General features: G+C 40.8%; 1 long non-coding RNA gene across 1 annotated transcript in view; it reads right to left on the bottom strand.

The window, feature by feature from the left end:
• The window catches only part of LOC135493445 (uncharacterized), a 42987-nt gene that overhangs the window by 25075 nt on the left and 182 nt on the right, over positions 1 to 17730 (bottom strand). The window contains exon 2 of the long non-coding RNA XR_010448240.1: positions 6497 to 6570. This is a non-coding gene — a long non-coding RNA (uncharacterized LOC135493445). The remainder of the gene's footprint in view (positions 1 to 6496; positions 6571 to 17730) is intronic.

The following is a 17730-nucleotide window of genomic DNA, read 5'->3' as shown; positions in this document are numbered from 1 at the left end:
TGGACAATGTTTTGTTTAATTTGTCTCTTCGATATTGCTCCTTTGATATTGCATTAGATTTTCATCGCAATTCAATATATTCAAGATATAGCCCATTTGAACCTGCCTGCGCCACGGGTATAATGCTAGTCGTCATTAAAAGCGCACAAAAAAACCCCAACTACCCAACGAGCACCATTGATGTGACAAAATGGCGAAGAGCTATATCATCTTGTAACACAGCCTGAAAAAAATAGATATTGCACGCTCTCTTTCGGTACTTCAGGTAAACTCCAAACCGGCGGGACATTTCGAATCCGGTCAATGTCTATTGTTGCAACAAGTTTCTGGTTTGGCCGTTTGGGGCGTTGGGTGTCTGTATTTGGTTTATTGTGACGTCATAGCAGGCTGTGTCAACGTCGGATAGTTAATATTTAAAACTAAATTGAATATGTAATATGTAGGCTTCACGACCCATGTGTTCATAAAAATGAATCCACTTTTTGGACAATAATGGCATAACCTCCATATTAAGGACACCTCTACATTACGGACACCAACGCCCAGTCGCATGGGTGTCCGCAATAGAGTGGTTGTACTGTATTTCGATTCGTTTCATGCAACTGGCAGAAAAATCGTAAAAACGCCCTTTTGTCAAATAAGCAAAAATCGAAATTGATTTTTTCATCAAATAATTTCTTTAAATAAATATGGATATCTGTCGAAGATGGCTGGGACGCAATTTGCTCTAACGGTTGATAAGAAGGGGCGCACAAGGACGTGGTGAAACTCGTCTCCAACTATTCCAAGGTTACATTGATTATATATATACGTTCTAGCCGTGGAGTGTTGTTACTGTATATATTCCTAATTCTATTGGGAGTTTATGGTTGTACATCTAAACTTCCACAAAAATATACGTCGGGCTTGAGGACAAACGAGATAGTTCTCAAAACCCATGAAATCTTGATCTCTCTATAAATCAAAGATTTGGAGAATAGCATTCCGCGATAACGACGTCACTGCAGCTGCTGCCCTCTATTTCCCCATCGCTAAATTACAGGCAATGTCGGACAAACATGCGGTTTCGTAATGGCTTCAGGCTTTCTAACTAGGGCAGTTAGATTCAATCTGGCACATGTCCGAGTGTTGGAAACACTGCATAATTGTTCTGAATATTTCTCTCTCTGACTCTATGGTATCATTTATGCTAAAAACAATGCAGGGTCAAAGATAATTGACTTTGAAATAAGCTCAAATGCGTAGAAATAAGTGCCGATGTCCGACTGTCACGTGACTAAAACGTCATCAATATCTTATTCAAATGACCTTGTGAGCTATAAATAGTAACTTCGCGGAATGCTATTTATCAAAGTATTGCGCCATTCTTGGAGATACTGGTGCTGTAGTGGTCCTGTAGTCGTCGTCTGACAATTGGCAGTTGTAGTAAACTATATTCCTTGCAACTGATATATTAAACTCCTTAAAATGATCTGAATACGGAATCTAATGACTAGAAAAGGAATCACCTCATTAATTCTAAAAATATCTGTTTCATATTCTAACATTTTTCTTCGAATGGCATAAAACTCCATCTAAATAGTTTGCGTTGCCATGACAACCAGCGACATAGTCAAAAACGAATTTTACTCGAATTGCAATTGACAGTGAAGCCGCTTCAGTCTTATTTAAATTCGTTTTCGATTGTCGTGAGTATTTTGAGTTTTGATAATCTTGTATCGGTTAACCTATTGGGCATTGTCGGGTCAGGGATAGTGCAGTTCACTATTTAACACGGTGCACAATGACAGGGAGATACATTTATTTGAAAAATAATGGTGGTATACATGTATATCGTTATATACTGTCGTTTTATTGATCACGTGAGCTTGAATCTGGGTATGATTGATATCTCAGGCTCCAATGGATCTCCAATCAACTACTTTCGGCGCAAAATAATGATTTGTACTGATCATTAAGTCTCTTAACCGCCAAATTTGTGATTACGAAGATGACAAAAATTGGGGCATCACTCTTAAATTAAATAGTAAAAGTAACTATTTGATAGTACTTTTTTAATACTCTGGTAGTTGCTATTGCACCGACTGTGAAATTAGTTGTTTTAATCAAAAGTATTCTTAGCCATTATAATGGTAGTTTTTACTACCTTTTCAGTTGGAACAACTAATTAATGGTAGTTGTTACTACCTTTTCAGTTGAAACAACTAATTAATGGTAGTTTTTACTACCTTTTCAGTTGGAACAACTAATTAATGGAAGTTTTTACTACCTTTTCAGTTGGAGCAACTAATTAATGGTAGTTTTTACTACCTTTTCAGTTGGAACACCTAATTAATGGTAGTTGTTACTACCTTTTCAGTTGGAACAACTAATTAATGGTAGTTTTTACTACCTTTTCAGTTGGAACAACTAATTAATGGTAGTTTTTACTACCTTTTCAGTTGGAACAACTAATTAATGGTAGTTGTTACTACCTTTTCAGTTGAAACAACTAATTAATGGTAGTTGTTACTACCTTTTCAGTTGGAACAACTAATTAATGGTAGTTGTTACTACCTTTTCAGTTGGAACACCTAATTAATGGTAGTTGTTACTACCTTTTCAGTTGGAACAACTAATTAATGGTAGTTGTTACTACATTTTCAGTTGGAACAACTAATTAATGGTAGTTGTTACTACCTTTTCAGTTGGAACACCTAATTAATGGTAGTTGTTACTACCTTTTCAGTTGGAACAACTAATTAATGGTAGTTGTTACTACCTTTTCAGTTGGAACAACTAATTAATGCTAGTTTTTACTACCTTTTCAGTTGGAACAACTAATTAATGGTAGTTTTTACTACCTTTTCAGTTGGAACACCTAATTAATGGTAGTTGTTACTACCTTTTCAGTTGGAACAACTAATTAATGGTAGTTTTTACTACCTTTTCAGTTGGAACAACTAATTAATGGTAGTTGTTACTACCTTTTCAGTTGGAACAACTAATTAATGGTAGTTGTTACTACTTTTTCAGTTGGAACAACTAATCAATGGTTAGTTTTTACTAATTTCACAGTTGCATGGTACAATAGGAACTACCCAATTAGTTGTTTTTACCAATGAATTTTAAGAGTGTAGAACGGAGTGACAGTAAAGAAGTTCTCCTGCTGTTGTCAGTCTGGTGCTTCTGTGGGTCTATCAACTCCCATCTCATATTCAGGATGCTTCAGATGTCCTTCAATTCAAATTTCAGTTAAAGACCTGGCTGTACGCGAGGCACTTTGAGGGGGCAGCGCATTGAGCACGATTTGTTCGGTGGAAAGGCGCCCCACACAAATTTTATAATGTAACGTCTACGTGTAATCAAACCTAACGTTCGTGCTTGATAATGGAATTCTTTTTCACCAAGAGCTACTTCGTGGCAATACTTACATTGCTGGCCGATAAATTGGTTTTCGTTGAGAAAAGAAGAAGATGTCAATAATGACACAAAACGCCGTATAATTCGATTTCGCTGACTGACTTGACAAGTCGAAATGAGATAATTTCTACTAACTTGAAACTCTTTTATTCAGTTTCAATGGTTGAATTTCAGGATGTCGTCGTATTTCTGCCAATGAATCATCCGATCCATTCTTGTGCTGTCGGGAGCAGTCAAAACCCACTTCATTTTAATCACCAGATCCCCAAGAAATGACTCCAATCCTATTTTGTAATTCTACACCCGGCGAAAACCCAAATCGACGTCTTCCAGCACCGATTTTAAATCATTTATTCGGATATGCTTCGTCTGACGAAATTTCTCATTAAATTTCAACTCTTGGTTGTTTCATACCTTAAAAATTATTTTGATGAAGAAACAATTTTTGTCAAATTGAAAGCAAATTGATGAAAGCAGAACATTTTTTGCGCTGGTGATGATCTGTAATGGTTTCAGCCCGGGAATCTTATGCGCGTGTTGTTTTAAGATGGTTTCAGGCAGAGAATAAAATTCTGCAGCAGAGAGTGCAATTAGCCGAAGATCTTCCATGAAAAATAGCAGACAAAGCTGAAAAAACAACTTTTTTTGCAGTCGCCAACTCACTGAGTAGGCCTTTTCATACCATATACGTGATACATAATCCTATGGTCATCGATCAGTTCCTATAAAGACTGCCGGCCGACTTTCTGGTGACCAGCAAAATGTGTAATGTCGAATACCTGTAGGCTTCGTCCTCATGTTTAATACTTATAATCTCTGAAAGATTTGTGGAAAATTTTGTTAGCCCCTGGCGATTTCACTTCGAGTCCTCGGTGAATAAGTGTCGAATTCCGGCCCAAGAAATACATGTCGATCGCCTGACCGGCGGCGGGCAGTGCCCGCCTGCTTAAATGCCACAATCAGCCGAACACGACACACCTCGCCGAACATGATATCACCGCGTCATGATATCCCCGTTGGAAGACTGCTTGCTTGTTTTATGGCCAAAAGAACGGTGCCATGGGATGCACGCCATTCGTTAATTCAATATCAAGGAAATGAACAGTCCCTTGTGGGCATATTTTTGTGGCGAACAGTTTCTGATTACGTGCAGACTGAACTTGGTGTTTCTCATGCAACAGAGATCATCTCTAGACGTCAGTCAGCTGAGTGCCGATGCAAAACGATCAGGTACACAACAAAACCACCACTCTATCACGGTCTCCGATCAAAGACAAAATTATTTTCTTCGGACGCGATTTCGTTTATGCATAATTAATCGTGGTGATGACTTTTGCAGTTGTTCAGGCAGGCAGCAGTGGTAACACCGTATTATGTAATCACCCTTCACTCCTTCAATTTGCCAGACTAACTGCGAATACGACAACCAAAATTTGTAATGCATGAGCAATATCGCGTACAAATGAAATAATTTTGTCTTTGTTCGGAGACCGTGTCTATTGTCTGACAGGACGCTAAATACGTTGGGTAAAGTTATTGGTTTACCTTCGCAACACAATGGGTGATATGAATAAAGACTAGTAAATGACTTTACTTCAGTTTTGTACAGAAAGGCCTAGTGTAAATGTACATGGAGTTTTCAGTAAAAGCAATTGCTAGTCTTTATTCATATCACCCAATAGAAACAAGGCTCTCCCATTACAGTGTTGGAGGGGTACAATGTACAACCAGATAAAAAAATAATAAATTTGGGACTTTCGCCCCTCAAAATGAACTAATCTATTGTAGGTTTCTTTTTTTCTTTCCAGGTATAAGCACGTATTTTTCTTAGGCAAACCGGTATCTTTATCCACCGTGCTGGAGCTGAACCGAGATAAAAGATCATGTGCACGTGAGCTTACATGTTCGCAATGGGATTCAAAAGGTGCTCTCAATCATATTTTAATCATCTAAATGTCGACGGGAATCTGACAGATAAAATTCCGTCAGCATAACTCGACAATCATTTTTTTATACCCGTACGTAACCTTCGCTTACTTCTTGGCGGCTTTCCTCGCCAGCGTAACTCCTTCAAATGGACAAAGCATCCGTTGAAAATTGATAAACCCATGATCGCGTTGATGAAAATTAAATATGTTTGATATGGGAAACCTTCAATTCGATATTCAATTATGAGAATTTGCATCGAGAAGAAAACGGAACAAGATCTATAACCGTCAGTTATTTTCAAAAAGAAATATTCAGTAAAATAAAAATTAATGTAATTAGTAGTTCGATGATCAGCCGGTATCAATGATCACTATTATCAAATTGGATGATATTTTGTTAAGTTAAGGTGTTTTATCAGAAAATTATGTCTACGATATACTTAAGTTAACAATAATTCGCATGGTTTATATTGCAAAAAGTTCATTTGCTAAGTAATATTGTCGTGTTGACGGCCGTCCTGATACATGCAATAGCACTGATATTCACCGCCGATAAGTTGGCATGCAATAATAATGCCACTAAAACTATCTGAGAAGATTATTCCAATCAGATTTACAGATAGAGGAAAACTCACAAATTATTGATGATTTCTGTAACGAACCATTGACAAAACCAACGCGATGGGTTATAATTGAGTTATCTTTGCAAAAGTCGATACCTTATCAAATTGATGAGCCGGTGGCAGCCAAGTGGTTCAACCTTGAAGCAAATTGTCTGCTTCCGCAAGCCTATCACGAAGTATTGAACGTGCTCAGGCGGGTAAATGACATTCCATTTTTGGTCAGACTGTGCGGTATTTGGCCTTTTAAATGTTGCTAGAGGAGACTCGCCATCTTTTCGTTGAAAGTTGAAGCTCACGATGGACATGATGAATGAAGGCAAATGTCCAGGTGAATATCGGCAAATCACGTATTCAATCACTCTCAATGTTAGAGCCGCAACAAAAATGTACGTAAAAAAACTCAGGAAACCTGTAAAATGGAACTACATGTACATGTATGTATATACAAAATACAATTTTATAACGAGCTTTGGGAAAACGATGATGTTGGTGGAAATTTAAACCCACCAATCAGATAACTCGTAACAAAAATGGTGTACTCACATGATTTCCTGCCAGACCTTCTCGCCATGTTCTGACGTCACCCAGTCTGCCAATGCTAAGTGCATGAAACCATACTGCAAAAACAAGAAAATTTTCGTTTAGAATAGCAGTCAGAAATGGAAAAAAAATAACGAATTAAAGGTCTATCATTATTAGCATATGAGAGGCCTAAGTTGGGAAAAGACGTATTTCTGACAGAAAAAATAGCCAATCAAAATCTACCCAATTGTTTCATCCGCGTAGTGATTCGAATGAACCAATCAAAGAGGGTTGATGAAATTGCCCGTGATTACACCAAATACACCTTGTGAGACAGAAAGGATTATCAACTTCTTTGTCTCGACCTTGAAATTAAGTCCCCAATTTCATGAGGATCTTCTAAAATTATCGCTCAACAGTGAAAATGATTCAGGCCATCTTTCGGTAATTCTTAATTCCCTTGCATTATCTGACGCGTCAGTTCAAATTAGACAGGGAATAATGAAATAAGAGCTGTTGACACCGGAAGTGCCGTCATCTTGTCGTCTGCCCGGTATCAAAGGACTCTAATTTAATTGGAGTAGGAAACGTTCTTGATATCTCTAATGGGGTTACTTTGATACTTCGAGAGGAGCGCTGACGCCAGTGTCTTTACTGTTCAACTTACGATGATCAAAACCGAATTGGAAAAGGTCCCTTACCCCTGGCTCAAACTACAATGAAGAAAGCTCATGGTGGATAGCCAGAATTGAAGATAGGCGTGGCGAAGGAAGACGAACATGGCGTCTCCCGTCTCGTATGCTTCGCCGTGATTCGAATCAATCCATGCCAGCAGGCTACATTTTCGAATTGTCCTTTTTCATATATTTTAGCACTGGATACGGCACTCCATGTGTTGTGCAGCTTTTGAATTGCAACAAATGTTGTTTCTGAGTCCACCGCAGGTTAACTTGCATTGGTGTGGGCTATTATTTACATTGGCTTAAGCACCATGTACATACAAGAAGTTTATTTAAAATTACGACATTATATAGTAATTTCGAAAATAAAAAACTCGCTTTCAAAAATTTACTTTTTTTAAAATGAACTATAGTCAATTTCGATTCCCGTGCCCATTACAAGCGGCGACATGATCGTTGATTAACCAAGCGTTGGAAGGCAAGGATGGATGAAAACCAGGCGATTCGAGAACCGAATATGAAGCAGGTCTCGACCTTTTGAATCTTGGTATTTCTCTCAAGAAACAGAATGTCCGTATGGTAAAATGCAAGTCCATACGAACTGAAAGTACCATTTGTACTTTGTACCAAATTTCATTAAAACTACATGACTGTATTAAAGTTGATCAGGACGGACATTTTTTATGGCCACCCGATGACCAGTTCCGGACCAGACCGGAAAAGCCTTCGGAAAGCAAAAAGGATGACTTCTTTCGTCACGTAAGTAGTGTAAAATATATGCTGAGTCTACGAAACTACATAATGTGGTTACCACAACAAGTGTACGACAGGACAACAGGTATTGGCAGTATCCCTAAGGGAATTCCGACCTTCGGATGCAAATCTAGGATAAGCCACAAAGGGCCGAGCAGGCAAAGGATGCAGGAAAGATGTTCATTAGCCTTGATTAGTGTTTGTGGCTGACCTGCATCCTGTCAGGGTCTGCTTCGGGGAGAAGCTTTCCTTTCATGTTACGTTGGGGTCTTAGCAGTAGGACTTTACAAGGTACGTGTATGACATACCCTGGAGACTTTAGCCAACCGGCCATCTCGTTAAACATCTGAAGGTTTCTCAGGTAATTGCTCGTTGTCCAAATCTAAAAAGGTCTTACTTTTTAAAATTCGTGACAACGTTCGGGGGCAGAGTGAAACTACTCTTATCGTGATAAGTAAGGTGCATACATGTACCTCACATAAAACAAAATCTCCCGCAGAAGCAGTTGACATGTACATGTATATGTAACTAACAAGAAAAATCCACTCAACTGCTCTTAACTAGCTGTTAGAAATGAATCAGTTCTTCATTTGTCTCCCAGGTGGCAGGTCTGAGAAAGCTAATTTGGCCACCTTGGTGAGAAGTGGTGAACTAAAAACTGCTCTAAGGCAACGTCTCCACTCCACCTGACCAGTTGCTACAGGGTTTACATTGACCGCTGCATAACTCATTTAGTCTACAGCTTGGCTATAATACGTAACATTCACCTAGACAAACCACGACCTTGCTCAAAACTCCAGAGGACGCCAATCCATAAGATGACTTTAAACTTTCCCAATTAAGATTTATACGATTCCCACCGCGCCTGTCACTGCAACCATTCCGATAAGGCGGAACTGCTGAGGAAAAAATCATCGGGGCATCATACTGAACTGACATATACCAAAGCCCTTGACTTTAACGCTCGGAATCATGTGGATTACCGCAATGCTCCACGAAAGAAGAAGCAAAAGTCTACACACGTTATACAAATTGTCCATGATATTTTTAGCAAGTCATGTTGGCACTGGTATCATTTTTGCCGTTGGCTGTATGGTATGATTTATCATTATGACAAAGATATCGTTTATGTTTGGCGAATTGGCTCACTCCGATAATCGAACTCTCGTCCCTGTGAAATAATCAATTTAGCTGCCGGGTTTCTACTGCTGGAGGATTTTCTTGTCACTCTGTGGCGCGTTTTAATTGGTTTTCCGAGCGTAGTGAGAACGATCGGCGTTGATGGCCCGGGATGCTTTTCCGACTGAGATCACTATCCCATGTCGTTGCTCCAGGGTTTTAGGACGACATTGGCGCCCATTTTTCTCATACTCGTCGACATAGTACCGTTTGCTCCAAGTGCACCGAAAGTCGGAATGGAGCAGACCTATAGAGTCCGAAGCGTCACTGCAGTCATGGAAATCGTCAAACCTCTACTGCAAGATATAGCATATGCTCCCCGAACTTTGTGTCGCGTGTGCCCCCACATTCGCATGCTTGATACGACTCTTCACAGTGATTGCCTGCAAAGAGACACGTTCCATATCTGTCTGCAGACTCTAACAGGGTGCTCCACGCTACGAGGTTCGGCTTCATCGGCAGACTGGATGAGATTAGTAGATGACAGAGTTTCGTCCGGTGATATTATCTCAAGGGTTACTTGATGGAGACGTATGATCATTTCTATTTAGTAGCTCGGCGATTATTTCTAATTGAAGGACGTACCAAGATCTGTCTCAAAGCAATCCAATCGGTCTCCGGTCTGATGTGTCCAAGAGCTTTGGTCAGACAAATCAGACTGGACAGCATCTACCTCTGGGAATCTGTCTGATGTGGCCAACGTGGTAATGTCATTTCTCTAAAGCCTGGTCCTGAATACGTCACGTAGTCTTCAAAGTTATTGTAGCCCTTTGAACTTTAGATGTAAGCTGACCTGTGTGCAATTGATTGAAAGTGGGGATATCTGATTTAAGTGACCAGATGCTATTTGACAAATTGGGCAAGATGTATCAACAGATTGCCTATTCATCACAAAGACCGGGGCAGTATTCATCGGATCTTTTTAATTAAGTAAGATCATTTGCCTAGTGCAATCGAAGTGGCCACGTGGCAGAGCTATTCGGCCCTGTACAATTTCGGCTCCAGGGAAATTCGTCACATTACCAATAGATCAGACTGAATGAAGGGGGGATAATCGAGCAGAGTTAGCCTGACTACTGTGTTAGCCGAATACAAGAAAAACCAAAAGCAGGCACTTTATAGACTTAGGTAAGTGGTTGTAACATCGCCGGGCCCATGTCTTTTACGAAATACCTTAATCTTACTGATAATCCTAACTTCAGGACTCAGACATGTACAAGCACACGCTCATTAGAAGCCCTAACATAAAATATCCTGATATTTGGGGTGATGAGCTTCGTAAGAACTTGAGCACTGCCAAGCCCCTGACTGGCTGGATGAAGTGACAACTCCTCATCCCTCTTAGTTAGGCATATCTTCATATGTCAACGTGAAGTAGACATGATCAATTCCGGATTCATCTGGCGGAGGTAGTCAGTCGAGAGAGTCGTAATTGCCATGTTATTAATGTAGGAGTCGGTTTGTAGTTGCAGTCGCTGTAATAACAGCGATTACAAATGATTTGAGTCTGGCATGCCGAACAGCAAAATGGAAACCAGGATAGATATGTAGATCGCGAATTAAGAAGACATGCTCCAACCCGTGGGCAGATTGCAACTTCAAACGGCAACGGTCCCTATCATGAGTCCTGTCGAAAAAAAGGTATGATAAGTGATGATTTAGCATACTTATTCTCATTACGGCTATTGTCATAGAATGCAGTATACGGTGAGTACATGTATTGGCAACAAAAAATTATAAAAACTAAAATAATCTTGATCTATCTTATATATTGATTGATCTTATATGATATATCAAATTGATAAAAATTTCATTCCACATCGCAACACCTCAAGCTCGGGGTACCGAAACGCCGCAGGCCGACGAGACCTTGTTCATATACTAATATAAACCCCCGAAGTTCTCCTTACAAGTATGGTAGCTACAACCTTGAAGCTAACCTAACATACATATACATGTAGCTTCATACTACAACTAATACTTTCCCTGCCGGGGTCACGCAAGAGAATTCGCTATCCCTTTTCGTTGGTCTTCTCTGCGTTACCAAGGCAGTTGTTCGTGCAGAGAAAGGCAACCATTCCAATAAAGGCACCTCTCCCTTTTAACCTCGTTTCGACCAATGCCTGCGCCCAGTTGTTCAAAGCAAGCATTGGCACTAACGCTGGTGCGAACTTTAACCTGGCGTTAAGTCTACGGGCTTAACTGAAGGAGTTAACGCCAAGTTTAGTTAATGCCAGGTTAAGTTAACGCCAAGTTAAGTTAATGCCCGGGTAAGTTGACGCCATGTTAGGTTGATGCCAGGTTAAGTTAACGCCAAGTTAAGTTAACGCCAGGTTAAGTTAACGCCAAGTTAAGTTAATGTCAGGTTAAGTTAACGCCAAGTTAAGTTAATGCCAGGTTAAGTTAACGCCAAGTTAAGTTAATGTCAGGTTAAGTTAACGCCACGTTAAGTTAACGCCAAGTTAAGTTAATGCCAGGTTAATGCCCGGTTAAGTTAACGCCAAGTTAAGTTAATGCCAGGGTAAGTTAACGCCAAGTTAAGTTGACGCGTTAGAGACTAAGACTTGTTTTGAACAACCGAGCCATGAACTCTTATCACAGTAAACAACAGCGGCTATGGCAAGATAAATACCCTCTACCAGCCTAATTGAATCCAGCAGACTTATTGATGTTTATTCTTCAGAGACTTGTAAGATGAGCCAGTAAAGCCCGCCCCGGTTCGTTCAAAAACAAATTCAGAAGGTTTCGGTCGACATTCAACAGGTTGAGGATGGAGGCTTTCAATCAGGTCAGTACAACAGCCTTTGGTATAATCCAAATCGATATGGTTTCCTCAATATTCAGAACAAATGTCACAATAACAATATCAGATACAATGTAGATTATGTAGCGCTTATCTAGTTATTTTATCCTCGGGACACCCAGTGTGCGGCTCATCCGGCCGTGATAGAGCAGGGCGTTATATTATAAACCAATTCATCACGGCACTGAATTGTATCGTCGATATTACTCCTCGAATCACAAAATTCCATGCCCCGAGTAGTAACACAAACACTGACAAACACTTACCAGCATCGATTGGTCAATATTAACCACGTGATCGACCAACATAGAAAAGTAGGCTTTGCCTTACAATAAATGATACTAGCATTGTCAAGATGTATCATGTGGAGAAAATGGGCGCTATTATAGAAGTCCGCTGAATTCGGGTTGAAGTAGACTTCAGAGGCTAAAAAGCGCGAGGTTTACCGTTGGGTTTCATTACGTTTATTTACTCTCGTAGGCTTTGGTCTATCGACCGCCATGAAGGCTGTTTCGGGGGTCAACGTTATCAAGATTTCACCTTAATACCTTTTGATAAGACAGTAGAACAAAGGGAATGTAGGCCCAGGAACAAAGTGGCTTTGTTTAAAGACAATAGACCGTGTATTGGGCTAGGCCTGAGTTCCTTTTAACTGCGATGTACCAGTCGGGTACATGACGCAAGGGGCAAAATACATGTTACGCACATGTAATGTTTCTAACGTTAATCCCTCTATACATATAGTATTCGTTGCGATTTATTTCGTTTTGCTAATACATGTACTTGGTCATTCGCAGGCAAATTGAAAATGTATCAAAGCCACACGTGACCAGAATACAAGAGGTACGATCATTCCAGTAGTAATGAAATATTAAACGGATCTAATTGCTCCAAGGATGCTTTTCAATGGAATGAAGATGAAAGGGAGGTTGGGTGTTTTATGTCAACGAAGAAGTAAACACTGTCAAAGATCTGGGTCGTCAGCAGCTGACTGAATATCATGCAACTTTTGAACCAGTGGAGCTCGAAAGATCTTCCATTTACCATAATTGTCAACCACCGAACGGCGTCCACTTTATGCACAGTGACCTTCATGATACAAAGATAAACAAACACTTTCGAAGCCGCACAATCGCGTCCGAGTTCTTATTTCTAAAAAATAGAAATATTGTGCGATGGAAATGCAATTTTTCGCTGGAGGCATTAAGAAAGCTGTAAATGCCGGATTTGTGCCCAGGGTTGCCTTGGTTTTGTCATCATAAGATCATCATAAAACCCAGAAAGCAACTGGTAGAAAGAAGTCAGGAAACAAGATGTGGAGCTGTAACATTGCGCTCTGCGACCACCTAGTCAGAAATGAAATAAGGGAAAATGCGATAAGGTAGTGTGACCACAATAAATGCAAATGCCGTGCCAATATTAGGATATAGTCAGCGCAGGCAAATTCATCTCGTAGACGGTCGGGACCAGTATCGTCTACCCTCGGAACAATCAGCCCATTCCGAGCAGAAATAAAAGCCGCCAAGACGAGCTTCAGATCTCACCAGTCTGTCAGACCCAGCAGGCCACAGTCGAGCGGTCCATGGAATTAAACCGAAAGAGCATTCAACTTGTTTTCCCTCGGGTTGACACGAAGCGTGGTTCTGTCAGCACCAGAGCTTGCTGAAGTCGTTTGATCCAATTCAAATACCACCGGGAGTGAGGTTTTCATAAAATTAGCAGTTAAAGGGACAACTTTGTTATAGTATAAATACCTGGTCAAGAGGATAGTAACATTGTTTGCTACCAAGCGCCGCCACTTGTAGTACCACACCCAATGCTAATCTCATATTTTGAATGATTTTTGCCGGTGTTGCGGAGGCAGTTTTGGACATGGCTTGTGAATTTCAGGTGGGCCTGTGGTTACACCCCATCCTAGTGCATTGTTTCTTCAATGATTTTTCAACCAATCCTGTTCAGAGAAGTCACGGTCCAGCTGGAAGCTATTGTTGTATGAAAAACCAACATATCTTATGCCAAAGTCGCTTCTTTAACTTGTGGTAGTGAACCTGAAAATCCTTGATGTTGCCGATGATGACAATGATGACGAGGACAAGGACGATGACGATGATGGCGATGTTGGTGCATTGCAATTTGCAATCTGCTGACGAGGGTCATTCTCGAGGTTGGTTGGTCGACGGAATATGCCGATACAACACCGTACACCTGCGCTTATATACTGGTAAACAATGGCGTAGCGATATATCAAATATATACAATAGGTCATTCAAGAGAGCGTAAAAATGCTATTTCGGCGACACTTATTATGGATGTTTTCGTAAAATAACTTCAAATAAAAGCTCTTCTTCGGACCATTCTGAAGTTATCTGAAAATGAAACCGTTCTCTTTCTCGTAAACTCTCTTAGCCTCCCTTATACAACATAAGATTTTACGAGTCGACCGCGATAGCCATGGTAACAAGAAGTATAGAGCCTGCCCCCTCAGGCCGATCAGAGCGGCTGAAGAAACGATGCAGCTTATACATAATACGCGCGCTTAGAGACAGAGAAAAGAAATGAGTGGGATGGGATGGGATACAGAAGTCGTACAATGAGCCCTACTCACACCGGGAAGAAGAAGACTGATAGGTTGATATTCATGTTATCAAGAATTGACAGACTAAGAATTTGAGACAACAAAAAACAAAACAACACGTCTAATTCAATCGTCTGGCACAAATTTTACTAAACTTATCATGGAGATGAAGAGAGTTTACGAGAAAGAGAACGATTTCATATTCTGATGTCTTTGAAGTGGTTTTATAGCCTCATTAAAATACATTTTCCGTATTAGCTTAATGAGCGCTGTACTAAATTAATGAAACCATTTAAAGCTCAAATCGACCAACAAGCAGCCGATACCAGCGATAACAATATAATTGGAGTCGACGTATCTTGTACAGCCCCCTACTGTCAGAGTTTTGTACCTGGTACTAGATGAGATAGGTTCCTCATTCTTAGTCAAAATCAATTCTTGATGTGATGACGAGAAATGTTAGCTGTCACAGCTAGTTTTCACCAAAATCTGGAGTGTACACTATCCATTATTGTCTTCGTTTCACCCTGAACCCGCACGCCGGATACACAAATTATCGTTGTTACCAGCAATCACTCGCTTACAAACCTTCCCAGGGGCACTCGAAGACATCATCAGTTTACCCTCTATTGATCCATATGATAACATGATGAATGGATTTATCTACTTAACTATGTATAAGGAAGACGAGCGACCTATGGGGTACATTTCCGTTTGATGTAAGTTCTCTCATGGTCATCTGGAAAGCAAAGGTGGCTTAAATGGTACAATATATAATTGGTTTTCAAAGGTTTCCATCGTTTGGTGTAAGTAGATTACTTTAAGGTCGCACAAACAGCTGTGCGACCTTAAGAGAGCCGGGAAGTCACAAAATGTGTGTTGATGTTTTTGTTTTATCTACTTCTTATGCGGATTTGTCACCTAAGTAATCATCTGACAGTACAACTTCACTTTCATGAACCCTCCTCGGCGCCGAGAGAATCTCTCTTGCTGATTGATTCCCTGATCGCAGTGTTGAGACGGATGGTTCCCCCCGACCTCGACATGGCGCCAAATAACGAAATCGTGTGGCCGAATCACCGAAGTCTCCAAAGGAACAAACACTCAATTTCACCTCAAGGAAAGTTTATTATTACCTCACCTTTGCCTGGTGTGAATGAAGGAACCCACGCGCTGAGAAAGAGACCTTAACCTCTGATTTTATGTCAACATGGACGATCTTTGACATCCTACGGTACTATGCTCAGTTAATTTGATGAAATTGCTTCAAATAAGGCTCATAGTAGGGAGGTTCCGCACCGCCTACGATTACGATTACGATTACGATTTGTGTATGACGTCATCAATTTTTGCAGCAACGTCCGATCAGCCCTGAAATCGTCTGCGGCATATTCGGTTCGTTTCTACGACGATGGCGGCTAATCTTCGTAAGTGATAAACGATCATCGAGAACGTTAATTTCATGCACTTCCAAAGTATCCTGGGTCACGTTTTTCACAAACAATATATTTTGACTATGCACTCCAGACGTAGGACCTGCAAATTTCATGGCCAAAGCTGTTTTAGACCGTCACGACTGCAATGAAATTGGAATGCAAATTCGCTCTGTTCGTGAGCCGTGGGTTTCTTGAATGACATCAAGAGTATTTTTGCGGAACTGAATTTAGCTGCTTCTCGACGCGATTACGATTACGATTACGTTTTCCGAAATCGTAATCGTAATCGTAATCGTAGGCGGTGCGGAACCTCCCTAGTGACTGCGATTTCCCTCCGTTTACGAATAGGCGAGCCAGCTAACCATAAATTGAGGAAACCTTCCCACGAGACCGACGGGATCTGCCTATGACTCGGGACATGATCCGAGAATCCACTTCGCAACTGAAAGGAGCGCAAGGACCCAGTGACATTTGATGATTGGCTGCTCTTCTCTACCGACAGGGCGGTGTTGATGATCAGACCCTGATAGATGTGGAATAGTAATGTCTTGCGATCACTTGGTAACACAATGAAGGTAAGCATCATCAGGTCATTTCGATGACTTCATGTTATTCATCGCCATCGCCAAGCAATCAGTCAAAGAGAAAGATACTGTCAGAATCGACAAAACTTGATGATTTACCTCAACAGAACATATCTTCCCCTCCAATCAGCCATCTCTTCCTAGCATGTAAAGACGATGACAATTTGATTACACCAATATGGTTAATCACGGATGCGTTAATCCAGTTACCTGGAGGCTAACAGCCAGAGATGACAAGCCTTATCTAATATGTTGCTGATGGGAACTTTCTCTTAGGATAATTGGTAGGGTTGGTGCTGATTTTGTTTCTTCAATTTTGAGCTTAGGTTCGAAGACGCATGGCTCGCTTTCCCATGCTTACTTTCGACGTTGGCTGCACCGATGTTGTCAATGGGGTACTAGTTTTTATTTAAGAAGCCCATCGACCTTCTCATCTATCTGTTGTTTAGGGAAATGTCCAACCCCAATATGGCCCTGATCTCGCCGATCCCTGATTCGAAGGTCACCGTGGATATCTGTCTGTCTGTTTGTTCCACTACTCCTCCAGGTCCTTGGCCCGTTCCTTACAAACTTTACACACACATCTGGTTTGACTCGACTCGAATTTTAGTGCAAATCCGCCATTGCTGACATCATTGGCGCCAAAAACTTTATCTTCCTGTTAGTTTTCTAATGGCGTCAAGAGGTGTGCCGAAATCGCCCAGCCAATCTACTACAGGACAGGACAGAAAAAGTGTCCCATCCTCGGTCCTCCCTGCCCATCCATAACTGCCCCACAATGTTATATTGAGGAGGCGCATGGAGGGAAAGGGGCACATTTTCCTCCTTTGGTCACCTAAATCCCACACCCAAGTTCTCCCTCTAAGTTACAGTGAGCTATATCAATACGAAGTATGCAGACTTCACTCCAAAAGAATCGACAAGCAGGTTTTAAGGGATCGACGAGGAAAATTAAAGGTCAATGTAATGAGGTCAAAGGTCAAGGTCTATGGTCCAAATAACGTAGACGGACAAATTGCCACCAAACTGATGAATAGATTTCTGCCATCCTTGGTATGTTCACCCAGGTTGATGCCAGTTCCCCGCTGGGGTGTCAAATGCCAGGGTAAATGTCAAGGTAAAAAAGTCGTAATTACACATTCGGGCAAACTGCCACCAAACTATTGAACCGATCTACACCAAACTTGGTACTGGCCCAGTGGTTCTATCGCCAAGCTAGTACCCGGGAGCTATTGGTATATATTA

The sequence above is a fragment of the Lineus longissimus genome, chromosome 9, assembly GCF_910592395.1.
Source record: "Lineus longissimus chromosome 9, tnLinLong1.2, whole genome shotgun sequence".
Classification (NCBI taxonomy): domain Eukaryota; kingdom Metazoa; phylum Nemertea; class Pilidiophora; order Heteronemertea; family Lineidae; genus Lineus; species Lineus longissimus.
The sequence above is the reverse complement of the archived record's forward strand: the minus strand, read 5'-3'. Positions and strand labels throughout refer to the sequence as shown.